Consider the following 18,713-nt stretch of genomic DNA (forward strand, 5'->3'; position numbering starts at 1 on the left):
TCACCTGCCCTCCCCGCCCTGTATTGTCCTCCTCACTGTTCACAATAGGGGTCTCTGTCTCCTCCAAGGTATCCTTGTTGGTCTGTGGTACTGGTGGGGTCTCTGCCAAGTATGGTATGCAGCTCGTTATAAAAGCAGTAGGTCTGTGGTTCAGTACCAGATCTATTGTTGGCCTTGCTGGCCTTGAGGGATGCATAGCGCGGTTCCTTCACTTTCACGGAACACTGCTGCTGCTCCCTGTCATACCTCTTTGCCTGCATCCCCTGTTCATAGATGCCAGTGTTTCTACATCTGGTCCCTAGCTGTGCTTGCATGGCCACTGCTGCCCACAGGCCCAGGAGATCCAATCAATATCTCTCGTCTACTCCAGGCAGGAGCGTGTCTAGTGCAAGGACCCAGCATGGTCAGTTGGGCAGTTGCACACAACAAAGGAGAGCTGCTAAGTGTGCTCACCAAGGTGGGCAATCAGGAAAAGGCATTTCAAAAACATGTTAAGTGTCTTAAAGGGGGAGAGGGATGGTCTCCACTCCCTGTGAGCCCCCGGGCAGTGGAGTTTAAAATAGTGACCAGTGTCACAGGGAATGGGGCATTGTGGGACAGCTGCTGAAGGATTGACAGGGTCCATGCAGGTCATGCAGTATCTACACTCGCATTGCTTTGACCTCAGTAGGTCAACCGTGGCTCCATGCGATTGGAGAGGCGGTTCTCCTGTGTCACTGAGACATACTTCAGCTTAGACACGTGCGCAAATAGGTCAACGCAAGGTGACTTACCTTAGCCTATTGTAGTGTAGTTTGAGAGTGAAATACATTTAGCAGAGGTGTGGAAGCAGTACTGAAATTGCAGGAGACGCTGCAGGTTGCGATTGAGGTGCACTGACAGATATGACTGTGGGAATCCAGGTTTTCGGTATCATGGATGTTTCAGATCAAACAGATGTGACTTAATAGACAAGGCTTACAAATCTCATTAGCAGTCATAAGATGATATCATTACAGAGCTCTGTTTCAGAAATGCATATTATGTATTTTGTGACATTTTGATTGAACAGCTTTGCTTTTAATGTGCACCATATGTCAGTTCAATGTATTGCGACAGCACAATGCGCCTAGGACCATGTGTATGCTTCTTCCTGGGTGTAAGGTTTATTATCCAGAAACTTAATAAAAAGAAAAGGAGTACTTGTGGCACCTTAGAGACTAACCAATTTGTTTGAGCATGAGCTTTCGTGAGCTACAGCTCAATGAAGTGAGCTGTAGCTCACGAAAGGTCATGCTCAAACAAATTGGTTAGTCTCTAAGGTGCCACAAGTACTCCTTTTCTTTTTGCGAATACAGACTAACACGGCTGTTACTCTGAAACTTAATAAAGTTAACTCAAACAAAAATCTCCAAATATAGGTCATATTCAGATGCCATCAGTGATCCTAACTGCAAGTTCCTGACCACAGATTTTACGCATGGTCAAAGAAAACATCCCTAAGGAGATGTTGTAGCTAATGTTCTGCAGCTGCTCATATTCTCCTATCACCTCTTCTCTTTTCCGCCTATGTTGGGTTTTCATCTGCCCACAAATACCAGTTGTGAATGCCTGTCACTTGTTTAAACAAATGCCCTGGAAGAGTACATCTGTCTCTTTGGCAACCTTTGTTCTCCTCGTGCTGGTATAGTTGCAAAACTGTGTGCACAGAGAGTTAATTTTTTACCTCTGATAGTATGCTAGGCCTTGTGATTTTTTTAAGAGCAAGAAAGGGAAACTGATGAATGAGATACCAACTGGTGCCAGACATGGTGATCCATACTGGAGATGTTAGAATAGCAATTTTCCCAGGAAGTTCTTCTCAAATGAAAGCTAAAACAAGGGGGAAATAAAACAGATGTAATCTGTGAGCAAATGATTTTTAATAGCACTGTAGATAAAAGTTAGCATCTCTCTCTCTCTCTCTCTCTCTCAAAAAAAAAAAAAAAGTGGGCCAAAATTTGGCCTTTTGAGTTCAAATAACAAATCAGGTATCATTATCTGAGTGGGAATAACAAAGCACCTTCTGGTAAGACACATTTGGATCTATATAAATAAAGAATACAATTAATATCCTGAAATTCTCACTCATTTTTCACTCCTGTTGAAGTCTATTGGAATTTGACCCAAGTTAAAAACTGAGATCCAGATCAGGCCCTGTTGATCTGAGCGCAGAGGAGGTCTCCAAGGTGGATTCCCCCCAGCTTGCATGGAGGAAGTGGGAGGATCAGTTACCTCTTCCATGTGTCACCATCTATCACCACTCCTTCCCATACCCTTCAAGGGAATCCCTCTCTGGCTGTGTGGATATATATGAACAGGGAGAGATGTGGGTGCTGAGATGGCAATAGTGAGATGGAGATTGCTGTATGACTGTCTTAACAAAAGCTTTCATAAGAAAAAGCAAATGGGCACTGATGATTATAAAAATCTAAAATAACACTTCCCAGTAAACTGGGCGAAAAACCCTTAATGGAGTTAATATACTTTTATACTACCACCTAGTGGCCACATTTTGTTTTCAATAATAAGAGGTCCTAGATATTTCTTACAAACCCAACGCACAGGGAGGTATACGGGACAACAGAGCCACATTCAGCCAAATGCAGCAAGCTATTGTAACTCATCTGGTAGCTTTGAAGCCAAAATCAACGATGACATAAATGGTGGTATAAACAGGTAGTAAGATGGGTGTTGGGGTAAACTACTGTAACTTGTACAGATTTGGCATTCAGTGGCTGTGCGAAACATGTGGAACTGATAGGCCAAGGGAGGAGCAAAATAACTAACAGGAAGGTGTATGAGGGTGCTGCACAAATACACCTTCTTCAGAGTCTGGCTGTGAGCTTCAATGCTCTTCTCATGCACAACTGTTTCATACTAGACATGCTTATGTGCTATACGGTTACTTTAGAAGAAGCCCTACACCCTAGTACCAGACACTTCTCTTCAAGGCAGTGATCTTGTCAGTTCTCTACCTTCACCCACCACTAGGCCTGTCACACGAGCATCAGCTCCAATCACACCTCGGTACTCCTGGCGCACTGGTGCTACTTTTGGGGCAGCAAACGTTGCGACTGGGCTCTGTGTGATGCCCGCTGCTGTCATCTCTGCTCTTTGGAGCAACTCTTCCAGGGTCCCCCAGCTTGCTTGCTTCCTTCTCCTTATGACTATCCCCAATGATGCCTCACAGGTTTTCTTGCCTGTTGCTGTCTCTAACGTGCAGGTCTGTTGAAGTGCTGCACCTTTCTACCAGGCTAGTGCTGCTCACTTCCTCCAGGATCCTCTTGCTTGAGCAGTGCATTGCCCCAGGTCTCTCTGCTACAATAGTATGTAGAGTGCTGCTAACCCCAGAGCTCTTATTATCACTCTATTTACTATTGTTGCAAAGGGGCAGTGTGCTGCTGAAGAACAGAGCTAAGGATGGAGAGCACTCCCTGGGGCCAGTTCTTTGCTGCACCCTGGTACTTCAGTAGAGCAGGTGAAAACATCCCCTGGGTAACACTCTTCATGCTCAAATAAATTGGTTAGTCTCTAAGGTGCCACAAGTACTCCTTTTCTTTTTACTCCTCATGTGGGTATGCCCCAGCCAGCAGTGAGCTGCTGCAATGGCCATATACTTTCCTCTGCATTCCCAGTCCCTGGTGCAGGGAGAAACCAGACGCAGTAAATGGAGGAAGTACTGGTGACTGGAACACATTGCATTCTTACTCTCCAGGGCTGGTGGATAACTCCTAAAGAGACATTTTTTTATTTTTTTTTACCTGAGCTTAAACGAGAGCAGTCCTGCTGCTTCTCTGACTTATGCCAGAGCCCACCAGGGCCCTCAACAGTTTGAGAATATGGGGAAAACAAAGGTATTTTAAAGCCACCTTTGCCTAATCCCCAATTCATGCTCCAAACACGTGAATGGAGCAATGGAAACCTAAGCCCAGTGTGTTATTTTTGCCAATTCCTACTGGCAGCCTGTCTTTCGGCAACATGTTGAACCTTGCTAAATGCTGCCATTCTGTTGTTTTTCACTCAGCACACAGTCAACCTGTGGAACTCCTTGCCTGAGGAGGTTGTGAAGGCTAGGACTATAACAGGGTTTAAAAGAGAACTGGATAAGTTCATGGAGGTTAAGTCCATTAATGGCTGTTAGCTTCCTGGATGGGTAAGGAATGGTGTTCCTAGCCTCTGTTTGTCAGAGGGTGGAGATGGATGGCAGGAGAGAGATCACTAGATCATTACCTGTTAGGTTCACTCCCTCTGGGGCACCTTGCGTTGGCCACTGTCGGTAGGCAGGATACTGGGCTGGATGGACCTTAGGTCTGACCCAGTATGGCCATTCTTACGTTCTTATTTGTTTGTTTTTTTTTTGAAGCAGCACAAGTTCTGCAAGATCCAATAACCTGCCCACAGGGATGAAAATGTTGGAGTTTCCTTTAAACACACATTAGGATCTGCAGTTGACTTACAATCCACCATTTGGACATGGGTAGACTTCTTAGGGAGACTTGGGAAGGGAGTGATAGAAGGCAATGTGTCAATATGTGACAGGCTTGATGGTGGAGGACCTGTAGTTCTCATAGAGTTAGCCAGCCTGCTGCCAATTTTACAAGCTCAGTCAAGTGGCTCTTTGAATTGACAAATCTGAAGGGGTTTAAAAACACAAGACACAACACTGGGTTTTGCAAAACCCCTGCGATACCAGACCAGGAACAGAAGAAGGGGTACAGTCCAGGTTTCCAGCAATAACCAGACACAGAAGCCCCCGTGTAACTCGGCATTGGTGATTATGCATTAAACCTCACCGAGGTCGTGGGAAAATCTCCCTACTCCACAGCTCAGTGCGAAAGCGCCGCACAACGCGGTGCCAGTGTGTGAAAACATCATAATGCTGCACGATGATGTCACGTCACGTCACGTCATGATGTCATGATGCCCCAGCTCAAGGTGATGAGATTTCATGGACTCCCAAAATTCATCCTTCTGGGGATGTATTCACCCAAGAGTAGTACCTAACGGGCATGAAATGGGGCTAACTACCCGCCCCAGCTTTCACAGAAGACGATCCAGGGCTCCTTTGGACTACAACTCCCAGCAGTTACGGCGACACGCTATGGTACTACACATCCCAGCCTGCCCCACGGGAGCGCCGGCCACAAGGCAGCGCGCTTTGGCTTCTGGGAGTTGTAGTCGACATTGGCCGTGCGGCGGTTAAGGGCGGTTGCGAGGAGGCTTCTCTGGGCGGCTGCGCAGCCTCCCGGGGAGGACGGGGGAAGCAGTGGGAGCGGCGCGGCGGCGCCTGCGCAGTGAGGACGCGGAGATCTCTCGCGAGGAAGGACGCCATTATCGCAGCCGCTCGACAAACACCACGAGAATTCGCCACCACACACGGTAACCGCGGCTTCCCGCGGCCGGATGGCTCGGGCCGGCTGCTGTTGGGCCCGAGGGCCGCGGCCCAGCACGGCTTCCCCGCTGCTCACAGCGTCGGCCAGGCAACCGGGCCGCGAGCGAGAGGCTCAGGGAGGGGCCGAGCCGGGGGGGGGGCTCTGCCCCCGCCCCTACGGTTTGCGGGCGCTGGCGAGTCTCCGCCCCTCCCCCATGGGGCTGCTGGCACCGTGGTGGGGTCTCCCCGGGGGGCTGCAGCCCTCACGTCCGGGGCTCTGGCCGGGGGGGGGGTGTCTCCGCCTTGACCCCCCACCCCCGGCACTAGGCCCCTCACCGCACTGTGGGGGAGGGGCAGTTCTCTGCCTACCCCACTGCTGCCCCCCCCTCAGTCCTACTGGGAAGGGTGGGGCTCAGCCCCCCCAGGCCCATTGGATTGCAAGGCTAGCATTTAGGGGGGAACACCCTACATTTCTCCTTCCCCCATGAGTAGCACTATAATGGGGGAGCTGTTCCCACCCCCGGTTTTGTGATGGTCTTTCTGAGAGAGCTGGTGTGAGGCAGATGTAATCCCACCCCCACTCTCCCAATGTGGCACACACACTGCGTTGCCAGTGAGTTTTTATAAGGAATGCCTGTTTCTCTAGGTGCACCTTCTACCCCAATAATAGATTGTAAATAAAACTAGAGGGGGTGTTGGTGCCCTTTACCCACCCCAGGTATCACTTGTGGACTTCTGTAATGGAAAGGGGTTTGGGCTTGCACATACAAACGATTGCAAAAATTATGTAGCTGGGCATGATGTTCTTCATGCAGGTGAATGACCTTTTCCCCGCTCTCCTCATTTGAGTTGATATTTTCTGAATCAGTCTGCACTTAGCCATCAGACATTTTTTTCCTCTTGTCTTTGGACTATTAAGATGTTTTAAAAGATTTTTTTCTCCTTATATGGTGAAAAGCATGAAACTTATAACCAAATATAGTCAATTAATTCTGCTAGGGGGCTATATAGTTTGTATACTCTTTTATTTTTAGTATTCCCAAGAGAAGAGTTTTGTTTATCTTTTAACAGAAGCACAAATTTAAAGGGGCATTATGAACTTAAAAAAAATCATTTTCTGAAAACTGTTTGCCTACTATTTTTACTGATAACACTTCATATTACTGTAAGGGAAAGTTTAGAGCTTTTTTTTTTTTGGATACTTCTCCAATTAGTTTACTTTGTTTAACCTTCCTTTCTGAATAGTAAATTTCAGTTTAATTATAAAAAGAAAAAGAGTACTTGTGGCACCTTAGAGACTAGCAAATTTATTTGAGCATAAGCTTTCGTGATTAAGTGAGCTGTAGCTCACGAAAGCTTATGCTCAGATAAATTGGTTAGTCTCTAAGGTGCCACAAGTACTCCTTTTCTTTTTGAGAATACAGACTAACATGGGTGCTACTCTGAAACCAGTTTAATTATAGTTTCCCTTCTTTTTTAGGTCTTTCACACAACATACACAGAGAAATACTTAAAAAATGGCTGTAAAACAGTGGTTCTCAAACTTTTGTACTGGTGACCCCTTTCACATTGCAAGTCTCTGAATGTGACCCCCCCCTTATAAATTAAAAACACTTTTTAATATATTTAACACGATTATAAATGCTGGAGGCAAAGCAGGGTTTAGGGCGGAGGCTGACAGCCCGTGACTCCCCATCTAATAATCTCGTGAGCCCCCCCTGAGGGGTCCCAACCCCCAGTTTGAGAACCTCTGTTGTAAAACCATCAAAATATGCAGGGATAAGGGTGGTACTTGAAACTATTTTGAAGTTTTGAACACCAGAACTTAAGTTGAGTGTCCCTTTAATATTTTCTCTGAATAAAACAACCAATAAATTAATTTATTTAAATACATATTAGATTTTACACAACATTCATTTAACAACTAAAAATTCTAATTGATCCTGAAACCATAATAAATAGCAAACTGTATTTTAGCCTAATAACTCAGTTTGCAATAATACATTGGAAGATGACAGGTAGAAGAACTTGATAAATTGTTAGGGCAGTTAAAGATTGAATCCAGTTTTCATAGATGTGAACATCCTGCCTGTTTCAGAAATTGTTGGGCACATTCTGTGGATGTTGCTTTGTCCCAAAATCTAATTTATGGTAACTTACAGGTTTTAACATCTTTATGATCTTGTCAAGTTTAATTCATCAGGTGGCTGCAATACAGACCTAAAATTGTAAGGCTCTTTAAAATACTAGTAATGTTAATGCCTAATAGTATCACACTAATCCAGTGGACATTAGTTTTGGTGTCTGATAATGTTATGTTTGATGATCAGGATTCAACCAGTGCATGTTCTGCTAAATAATTTTTTTGAAATAGTCCTTGCTTATGTTTAAGTCTACGTTTATGTCAAGGAAGTCACGGAATCAGTGACTTCCAGAGACCTGGGTGACATTCTCTGCTTCAGCCCCAGGGGCTGCGGGACTGAGCTGGTAGCCAGCGGGCCCTAGCAGGGTTCCAGCGACAGGCGATAGGGGCCCCCCTGCAAGGTTCCAGCGACAGGTGACAGACTCCTGAGGGGGCCCTCCTCAGGGTTCCAGGGATGGGCAACAGCCTTGTGCGGAAAGGGGAGCGGGGAAGCAGGGTGATGCCTTGGGTGAATGGTTGGGTGTTTATTGTTTTCTCTTTGGGAAATATGGCCCCCCTGCAGCTTCCAGCTGCACTGAGCAGAGGGGGAACCCCATAGCTCCCAGCCACCAGGTGGCAGGGGAAATCATGGAGCCAGAGCAGCAAAAGTCACAGACAGGTCACGGCTTCCGTTAATTTTTGTTTATTGCCCGTGACCAGTCCATGACTTTTACTAAAATTAACCATGACAAAATCTTAGCCTTACTTATGTTCCCTGGACAAAAATCACAGACTTTTCTGTCGTGCACAAGATATGTTTTATACTGGTTTCCATTGATTACCTAAGGAAAGGTTAAATATATGAGATATGGGTCTTCATACCCTAAAAGAGTATTTGGGGTTGTCCTGAGTAAGATCCTGATTCTACAATGAGTGCAGAGTAGGTTCAACCCACATTAACCAAATTTGCATTGACTTATATGTGGATATTGTAGTTCTCTCTACCCCTTTTTTCATGTTGATTCATGTTCACATAGGAAAAAATTAGATGAATTCACAGAACATGTACATTCTCATTTTGTTTATCAGAACTTCCAAGCTCTGATATTTTTTTAATGAGGCATTGCTTGAGTTGGAATTTATGTGGTTCTTGTAAGAAATGTGTACATAAGGCTACTTCTCACAATAAAGTCAACCATTTGTTTTTAATGGGAAGAGATGGGAACTTCTCTGCATACACAGAAGCACATACAAAAATAAGACTATTCTAAAGGTCTGCAGATATTGCAGAAATTGAAGCAGGAATATATGCAAACCTACCAGCCACACATTTTTTGTTGTTTGAAGTAGTTATGCTGTATATACAAAACTCATTTCCAATAAAATCTTTTCTTCATGGGCGTAATTTCCTGGAATTTGGTACTTAGTTGCGATTTTAAATTATTGAAATTACTTATTTTTTATTTGTATTTTAGTTTAAAAAAGTAAAGATTCCATATTTTCATTTCTTAATTTCTGTGTGAAAAAGGAAATAAACAATTTATTTGAATTCAAATGCAGGGCCTGACTCACCACAGTTTAAGATTTTGATAAAGCTACGTCTAAATCCTTAATTTGCTCTGTTGCTGTGTTGCAGAACATATAGTAAGGCACTAGTCAGAATGCGCAATAAGTTTAAATTTCCTTATTTTAAGTACACTTGTATTCTGGTCTATAAATAAGACCATGTTTCGACAAATAAAATCATCCATTGGACAGAACCCTCTAATACCTTTCTGCGAAACAGTCATTTAAGGATCACTTGGAAGTTTGAACTTATTTTACTTTTGTTCTCTTACTGTAAATTAGAGCTTAATTATTTTACAATTAAAAATCAAATACTTCTTTATGTCCAGGGTGTGGATTTGTAGAAATAATAAAAATTAGGACTGGATCTGCTGCATAAACTCACTCATTGAACTTGTCTTCTAAAGATCAGTGAGTAACTTTTGAAAGTACATAAACGTTCATAGGTTTAAAGGCTGTAGCTATCCTCTTTTTTTAGGAAGACTTATGAAGTGGTATAAGCAAAATAGGATTGCCCTAGGAACATGATGTGCAATTCAGAAGCTGAGGAAGAACTTCAGCAGTGTTCTGCTCATGATTATAGATTGTTCTTCAATTTAATTATTTTGAATTATGTATACTCGGCAAGAATTTGAACAATATTCGTTTTCTCCCTGTATCTTAAAGCTCAGTCTGATAGTTACATCAGTTTCCTAAAGCTTGATGCCCTGAATAAACAATTAAACTACTTCCTTTTTGTAGAAATCGAGTGTTAGTTTGCAGGAAGTAAACATCTTAAAACAGGTTTCAGAGTAGCAGCGGTGTTAGTCTGTATTTGCAAAAAGAAAAGGAGTACTTGTGGCACCGTAGAGACTAACCAATTTATTTGAGCATGAGCTTTCGTGAGCTACAGCTCACTTAATCTTAAAACAGTTCTTTTTGAGAATAAGGAAGGGCTTCGATAAATGGAAGTAACTAACTGACTTGTTTTATAGTATATTATACAGGTTCATTACCATACTTTTTCTAAATTAGCTTGCTTGGAAGCTTGTATTAGAATGTTTACTTTTTCTAAATTGCTAGGTCAGAAGACTATTTTAATATAGAAATTTAATAATACATGCTAGAAAGAGAACAAAGTCACATTGCTCTTTCTGGTTGTGATGCATTCTGATTGAGATGAATCACATAAGAATAAAACACATTATTAAACAAATATTTCTCTCTGCTAGATGCAAGTGTATCCAAATCTGAAGTCTCTACAGATTTGTAAGAAGAATAGTCATTTTTATTATAGGCTAGTTTCCTGAGTCAAATAAGACAACCTGAGTCAGTATTTATTACTAGTATAAGTAATGGTGTCTGTCCTCATACTAAATGCCTGCTCTTTGCCTGATATGAACAACATTTCTCAAGGCAGAAACCTCCATGACACCATAATAAAGCAGCTTTACTAGACAGAGAAAGGTTTCAGAGTAACAGCCATGTTAGTCTGTATTCGCAAAAAGAAAAGGAGTACTTGTGGCACCTTAGAGACTAACCAATTTATCTGAGCATAAGCTTTCATGAGCTACAGCTCATACAGTATGCATCCGATGAAGTGAGCTGTAGCTCACGAAAGCTTATGCTCAAATAAATTGGTTAGTCTCTAAGGTGCCACAAGTACTCCTTTTCTTTTAGACAGAGAAAGGAAAACTTAGTATGCAAGCTGAAAGTTTGCAGTACTGTGTGTGGCAGTGAAAAGCCTGAATTAAGTGTTGCATCTTACAAAGCTTCCTGAATGAAGCCAGATTCATGTATGGGTCTTATTCCTGGATGGTGGCTAAGGTCTTTCACTGAAAACACTGTCTGCAGCTCCCTTCAGCCCTACCCTTATAAAATGGCTGGACAAATATAGTTGGTCTGATGGGTCAGAGGGATGCTGACCGTTGAAGCAGCTGTGCCGTAGGCTTTATACATAGGAAGTGAGCTGTAGCTCACAAAAGCTTATGCTCAAATAAATTTGTTAGTCTCTGAGGTGCCACAAGTTCTCCTTTACTTTTTGCGGATACAGACAAACACGGCTGCTACTCTGAAACATAGGACTTTGTGAGTGGTAATTATCACTTCTAATTTTACGAGGAAGGTAACTGAAACTTACTGCAGCTGTTTTCTGCACTAACTAGCGTTTCCCAATGGTCTTCCTAGTTAGCTCAGGAAGGTATTGTTCCAGTTTTCCATCCAGGCATATATATAACCTTGGTGATGACCATCTCTGTAAGGAAAAGGCTTAAACTTTTGATCAGCCAAAGATTAACAAAAGTGTTTCTGGCCACTGTTGTAAGCTGGCAGTGAAAGAAGAGTTGAATTTAGTAAGACCCAAACAGAGATGGAAAGGTAGAGAATAGAACTTTGATTGGTTTTCCTTACGTGCTTTAAAGTTTTCACAAGTGATACTGAGTAGAATTGATCATTTTAACAAAAATATTTTTGAAGAATAATTCAATTTTTGATATTTTTTTGTTTTTTGATGAAAAACTGAAAACTATTTTTTTTTTTTGGAGGGGAGTTCTTTTCTGCAAAAAAACAAAACCCCCACAAAAATATGTCATGGGCAATTTTGATGATTTTTTTCCCCACTAAACTTCTTATAAAACATTATAAGTACCTTTTTTTTAACCAGAACTTAAACTATTGAACCATTGAAACAGCATATACTGTTTTGTAACACCTGTTTTTCAACACGTTTACATAAAACTCCATTTTCCAGGTACTAATAAGCAGTATTTATTGATCTGTGAACCAAGGTAGAATTTTCTTCTACAACATTTATTACTTATTTGGTATTAACTTTAGACTTCTAAGGCAAAGTGGTGAGAGCCTTTGGTCTAAAGCATCCTCTCAGAATCTCATCCATTTACCCCAGTGGGGGCAACCCGTGGGCCCGCACGTGGCCCATCGGAGTAATCCACTGGCAGGCGGTGAGACAGTTTGTTTACACTGATTGTCCACAGGCACAGCTGCCCGCAGCTCCCAATGGCTGTGGTTCGCCATTCCCAGCCAATGGGAGTCGCAGGAAGTGGCGGTCAGCACGTCCCTGCTGCCTGCACCGCTTCCAGCAGCTCTCATTGGCCAGGATCAGCGAACCGTAGCCAATGGGAGCTGTGGGTGGCCGTGCCTGTGGACTGTCAGTGTAAACAAACTGTCTCACGACCTGCAAGTTGCCCACCGCTGATCTACGCCTTTCTCTGTGGAAATAGAGTTAGCTTGCTACCATGACTCTATCCTTCCCTTCCTCTGAATATCACTCTGTAAGGCTGGGGTTCATGTTATAGAAAGGGGTGAAAAATACGGGGTGGTTCATTTTAATGTGGCTGTATTGGAGCAAAGCTGTCTGGGGCAAGGTCTGATGAAGAGGTGCATGACCTCCATGTGTGTTTCATGTCATCACCCATGTTTGGGGGCAGACTGTGCAGCCTTTTGCACTGAGTCAAACCCTGACCTGAACCCTCTCCCCCCAGGATAAAGTTGAGGAGCTCTGCAAGGAAGAGTCCATCTTTAGAGTCCTGTCTTGTGGAGTTTTCCAAAAAGAGGGTGATTGAGCTTTTATAATTAGGTAACAACATTCATTTGAACCAGACAAAAATACTGTCTGTTTAGTTTTCTACTGGACTCAACCTATCACTGTGTTTGTTAAGCTGTATATTGTAAATGCTAAAATATAGAGATTTTTGTGTCAAAATCCGTACTTTGTTGTACTGAAACTGGAGAACGTATGTAGTGGAAATCTGAAATTACATCTGAAGATAATGAAGAATGTGGCAGTGTCTCTAAAACCTCTTCATAGGCACTAGTACAAATACATTCCAATCCAGTACAAAATAAAGTGGTTTAATAAAATATTAAATAAATAGGGATTTTTTGTTCAAAATATCAAAAACAAGGAAAGGCAACAAACAGATGTCATAAAATACCTAAGGTGGTGTGTCAGTTGTGTATTGTTTTTTAGCAATGGGAGCAAAGCATTAGAGGAGAAAATAGGATTTTAAAACAAGCAGCCTACACACACTTGTTGCCTAAAGTCCTACTATCCTTTGGTGCTGAAAGGCAGGTTCAACTTCTCCAGATCAGCAGGTTCTGGTGTCTTTCTGGCTCCCTCCAAACAACTACTGCCTCTTTCTTAGTCCTGCCAGAGTTTTTTGTTTTTCTGTGCTTGGTGGTTCATAAGTAAGGCTGCGTGTCTGTCACAGAAGTCACGGATTCTGTGACGTTCCACAACCTCCGTGACTTCTGCAGTGGCCAGTGTCAAACAAGTTTACTAGAACACCCAGTAGTTGGAGGCTGATATGAAAGAGGAATTGGGGGAGCCCACAAGCAAGGTACAGGAACACCCAGGAACATCATCACTCTATTTACTATTGTGAGAAACCTAGTTGCAACTAACCTACCCCCTGCTGGGAAGGGTGCTGTCCTTATCTTTCATATACAGAACACACATGCACGTCTGCTGGAAGCAAGATTGAACTTTCTCTTTTCCCACACCATTTTGACAGTTCACGCTGTCTTGGCTGTACTGTGGCAGAGGTCTTTACTACTTTTCTTTCTTCCTAGCTGTCTTTAGTGGTAGTGAAACTAATCAGTCTGGTTAATTTCACTCTGCTGTCACAGTACCTAGGAAAGCTGTGAGGTGCTGCAAGAAATGGTATTGGTTATTCAGTAGTGGGCAGTCTTCGTTCAGAATTTATACCAAGCCCATGGCCCAGCAAGATGTTATGAATAAAAGGGTTTTTTTGAGTTATCAGCTTTGCAGTGAGATATAACGTAAAGTTTGTAATTGAAGGTCACATAATCCTTTTCACAAGAGTAAGAGAGTTAGCCGGGGTGTTCTGGCCAAGTTACCTCTGAGAACTGTTTTCCCACCTTATTCATTTTAGAAGTTTAATAATCTTTCCAGAGCTCTTACAGTACTTTTAATCTATACTGCTCAAAGTATCATCCCCATTTTACAGATGGGGAAATTGAGGCACGTATAGGGGAAGTGACTTGTGTAATGTCACTTAGCATTCCAGTGGCAGAGCCAGGAATAGAACCCAGATCTAGACTTGGACTCACTTCGACAGGTTTCAGAGTAGCAGCCGTGTTAGTCTGTATTCTCAAAAAGAAAAGGAGTACTTGTGGCACCTTGGAGACTAACACATTTATTTGAGCATAAGCTTTTGTGAGCTATAGCTCACTTCATCGGATGCATTCTCCCGAGAACCCAGGTCTCCTCTACCAGCTAGGCAATTCTGCTTTCTGCTGTTCTGTTAGTTACATCTGATACTCCTCCTGTGTAGAATTGCTGAACAGCTGTTACATTCCACCCTGCTTATGGCTGGCTTTCATTGGTGGAAATGATCCTTTAGCATTCCTTAACTATCTCAGATAGCTGTTGTGTTTTAAAGCTTAATATTTGTAAAGTGCTTTGAAATCCACTGAGGGTCACCAGAAGTACAAAATATTTTAAAAATAATTTAAATATTTAAACTTACCACTGCTTTTGTTGTATAATTTGTTTACACACATTGCATCAATCAGACGAGTTCAAACAAAGTTTCACTAGGTATATCTTCTAATTCACCTAAAATGGTATTGTGGACAGGGAAGTCCTCTTTGCCATATGTTGTGGTTTACAACAATAAGGCAATAACAATGCAGAATTTGGGCTTAATTATATTAATGTTCCATTATTTGCTGTCTTGTTCCCACTTATTACCTCTGCCAAGAAAAAGTTAGTTTTTTAAAAAAATTGTAGAATTGAATCATCATTTTGTTGGGAATGTATGAGACCAGACCTTTCATGAAAGCAGTCCAAAATAGTATTTGAATTTATATCATGTATTCATGGCAACAAGTGAGACACTGTCTCTTTTGATTCCCTTCTGCCCTGAGACATCTTATGACCACTGAGTTTCAACTGTGTTGTGTGTGTTAAACTGAGGATATTCTTTCCCTGAACACAAACCTCATTGATTTTAATTTAGTTGAATGAAAACATGTTAGTAAGTGGAAATTTTTTTACCTCTCATGCAGTCTGCACTTTGCATTAATCAAAAATGGGTTTAAAATATATATGAACATAAACTTCAAAGCATATGATTCAGATTGGTATAGATACATATGTCAAGCTGTCTAGAGTAGCTCATGAGCATGAGTGCCAACCTCAGGGCAGATTGTCAAGGGACAGGGCACAAATCCCCAACTGTTTGTATGTTCTATAATTAGATTTCATCAACCAAGTAACAAGTGTGAACTCCTAAAGTACTGTAACAATCTTAACGTGGAGTCACAGACAGTCTCCTTGGGCACTCTGGTCTATCTTGCCACCCTGGTATGCCTGTTTTTGTGGTACGTGGTCCCTTACACCAAAAATCACAACAGTTACTTCCAGTTCCAAAGAACCAATGACTTACCCAGGTCAGTTGTCTTTAGTTTGAGATCTGAGGTACAATATTTGTAGACAATCCTATGATACCAACTAAATATTTATTAACTAAGGCCTTGTCTACACTGGCAAGTTTCTGCACAGTAAAGCAGCTTAAGTTCTGACTTCTTACCAGAGGAGGACCATTCTATTAATTGAAAGCAAACAGAGCCCTGCAAAGTAACAGGAAATTTTCTTAAACCTTCATAGTGCATCATCTGCACCAATCACAATCAACTCCTAGCATTACAAGCACTGCACTCCTGAGCATAGCAACAAATATGAATGGCTTTCAGCTTCAAATTGCTGCCTCAAGGCATCCCTGATCTGTATGGCTCCACGCTGCGCCTCTCTAACACAAACCGTTGAAAGATGGTACCAAATCCAGACAGAAGCACAGGGATTTCACGGGGCATTGGGACAGGACCCAGCATGCCCCGCGACCCCCTCTGCCTTCCCACAACTCTTAGCAGCAGAAGAGGAAGAGATGCTCTGTGGGATAGCTGCCCAGAGTGCACCACTCCGAATACCACTGCAAGTGCCGCAAGTGTGAACATGCTATTGCGCAGGCAGCTGACAGTGTGAACACACAACAGCGGTTTCCTTTCAGTGTTCTCTGAGTGGTGCTGTAACTGCCGGTGCTGTAACTCTGCCAGTGTAGACATACCCTTGAGTTATTTACAAGGTTAAAGCAGGTAAACATGCGCGCCCAAATGAGATACAGTCTTACGCTCCAAAATGTAATAGTCGCTGATGTAATACGCCAGCTCCATATGTCCTTTAGAGCTAATCTAAGCCAAACATCTTGGGGGTCCCTTGCTTATGCTTAGAAATTTTCCCTCTCTGAATTCCAAGCAGCATAAGTGATAACAATTCCTCTTTGACAGGGATTTTTATACCCTTCCCTCAGCATTCAGGCTATGATGGGACTAAGGCTTGGGGGGAAGCAATCAACAAAGTCTTTTGTCTACTGATGTCCCACAATGGCTTGTTTGGCATCTATGCCTTCTATTGTTGGGGAGAAGATGACACCTCTTGTGGTTAGTTAGCATTTCACGCTTGGTAATGCTTCTCCATTGGCTGTGGGGATTTTCAATCTTAGCAAACATTTTTATGGTTACAGAGCAAACATTTAAATGTTACCACATAACATGGCATGCATATCTAATAAGCAAGATCTTACAAGCATTTCATAAAGTCTAAACACTAAATTCACTCTTCTAACTCTGTCTGTTTTAACAATACTAACACAAAGGTGAGTCAGACTGCTTTTCAGCTGTGCATTTGTCAATATTCAGTGAGGCCCAGGGGCTTTAGCATTAGCTGGCACCGTTCTGCCAGCATCACTACATACGCACTGTTATTTTCATACCATGCTACAAGTTCCTTTCTGTTGTTTGTTTATAGAGGTAGTCTAAACATCTTGGATAACCGAATTAAAATTTGCCCAGGCTGAACTTGCAGACAGGTTGTTCTTGGACCAGAATTCACGAACGCATTTCTGAATAGGGGATGAATTAATTATGAGTAAGATTTTTTTAAATCTTGGATATTTTCCCCTTTCCATGAACATTTTTTCATATGTGAGTACTTCATTTGGTCAGAACTTTAAGGTATGGTGAATCTCCCCCCCGCTGCCTTGTTGGTATATGCCGCCACCAACTTTTCTCAAAGCAATATTGCTGAAATGTAGCCAACTTTTAACTACCCGTACTTTTATTTTTCATACCCCTACATAAGTACCCACAATGGCAACTACATTTGTTAGCCCAGGATGCCCCTTCAGGCAGCAAAACATTGTTCAGTGTTCTTTGAATGGAAGATAAAATATACTGAAATTGGTCCCTGAGGTGTCCACCTGGAGTAATATCCTTGTCTAGACCGATTTTCTGAAAATTAGGAGCAATTGTCAGTAAAGATTCTCCACCTAGTGGATGCAAGCAATACAACTAAATAACTACATCAAATTCTGTACACTGTATTAACCCTAGGAAGGGCTGTAACTGATGTGGGTGAGTAGCTCTTGTTTCATAGAGGTGGTCGATACAGAAAACTTACATTGGCATAGCTACGTCTCACAGGAATGTGGAAAATCCACACCTCTGAGAGACATAGCTATGCTAACCTAACTCCCAGTGTACTCAGTGCTAGGCCGAGAAGAATTCTGCTGTTGACGTCACGGAGGTGGATTGACCACAGCAATGGGAGAACCTCTCCTATCGCTGTAGAGTGTGTCTACATTGAACTGCTACAGTGGCACAGTTGCGGCCATGCTGCTGTAGAGTTTTAAGTGTGGACAAACTCTTAGGGTGTGGATTTTTCACACCCTTGGGAGATGCAGCTATGGCGATGTAAGTTTTCAGTTTAGACCAGTCCTGATTTGTTATCATCCAGTAATGAAACCTATGGCTGAAGTTAATTAATAGCCAGAATAATTAAGTGTTGCATACTGGCTACGGAACCTCAACGTATGCATAAACTTGGATTAATTTAGGCCTGGTCTAAACCTAAAACTTAGGTTGACCTAGCTATGTCACTCAAGGCTTTGAAAAATTCACGCCCCTGAGGGACATAGTTAAGCCGACCTAATTCATTGTGTAGACACTGCTAGGTTGATGGATGAATTCTTTTGACCCAGCTACGGCCTCTCAGACGGTGGATTAACTACTGCAATGGAAAAGTCCCTTATGTCACTTTAGCAAAGTTTCTATGCTACCATGCCACAGCAGCACAGCTGCAGCATCTGTCTGTAGACAGAAAAGGAGTACTTGTGGCACGTTAGAGACTAACCAATTTATTTGAGCATGAGCTTTCGTGAGCTTATGCATCCGATGAAGTGAGCTGTAGCTCACGAAAGCTTATGCTCAAATAAATTGGTTAGTCTCTAAGGTGCCACAAGTACTCCTTTTCTTTTTGCGAATACAGACTAACACGGCTGTTACTCTGAAACCTGTCTGTAGACAAACCCTTAGACTGATGTCATTCTGCACATACCTATCTCTGGGTATGTCTCCCTTAGAAACACTACTGCGGCACAGCTGCAGCGCTGTAGTGTAGACACGTACTACGCTGACAGAAGGGGTTTTTCCGTTTCTGTAGAAAATCCACCTCTCTGAGAGGTGGTAGCTAGGTCGATGGGAGAATTCTTCTGTTGACCTAGTGCTGTCTACACTGGGGCTTAGGTCGGCTTAACTGAATCTTTCAGATATGTG

At 42.5% G+C, this 18,713-nt stretch overlaps 1 protein-coding gene across 7 annotated transcripts in view; it reads left to right on the forward strand.

The window, feature by feature from the left end:
• Positions 1 to 5,220: 5,220 nt before the first annotated feature.
• BANP (BTG3 associated nuclear protein) overlaps positions 5,221 to 18,713 on the forward strand; it is a 244,584-nt gene continuing 231,091 nt past the window's right edge. For 4 of the 7 annotated variants that reach the window (XM_073308162.2, XM_073308163.2, XM_073308166.2 and 1 more), the window contains exon 1: positions 5,221 to 5,400. The gene's annotated coding sequence lies outside the window, so the exon portion shown is untranslated. The remainder of the gene's footprint in view (positions 5,401 to 18,713) is intronic. The other 3 variants (XR_012154540.2, XM_073308164.2, XM_073308167.2) reach the window with 1 other exon arrangement.

The sequence above is a fragment of the Lepidochelys kempii genome, chromosome 12 (assembly GCF_965140285.1).
Source record: "Lepidochelys kempii isolate rLepKem1 chromosome 12, rLepKem1.hap1, whole genome shotgun sequence".
Lineage (NCBI taxonomy): Eukaryota > Metazoa > Chordata > Testudines > Cheloniidae > Lepidochelys > Lepidochelys kempii.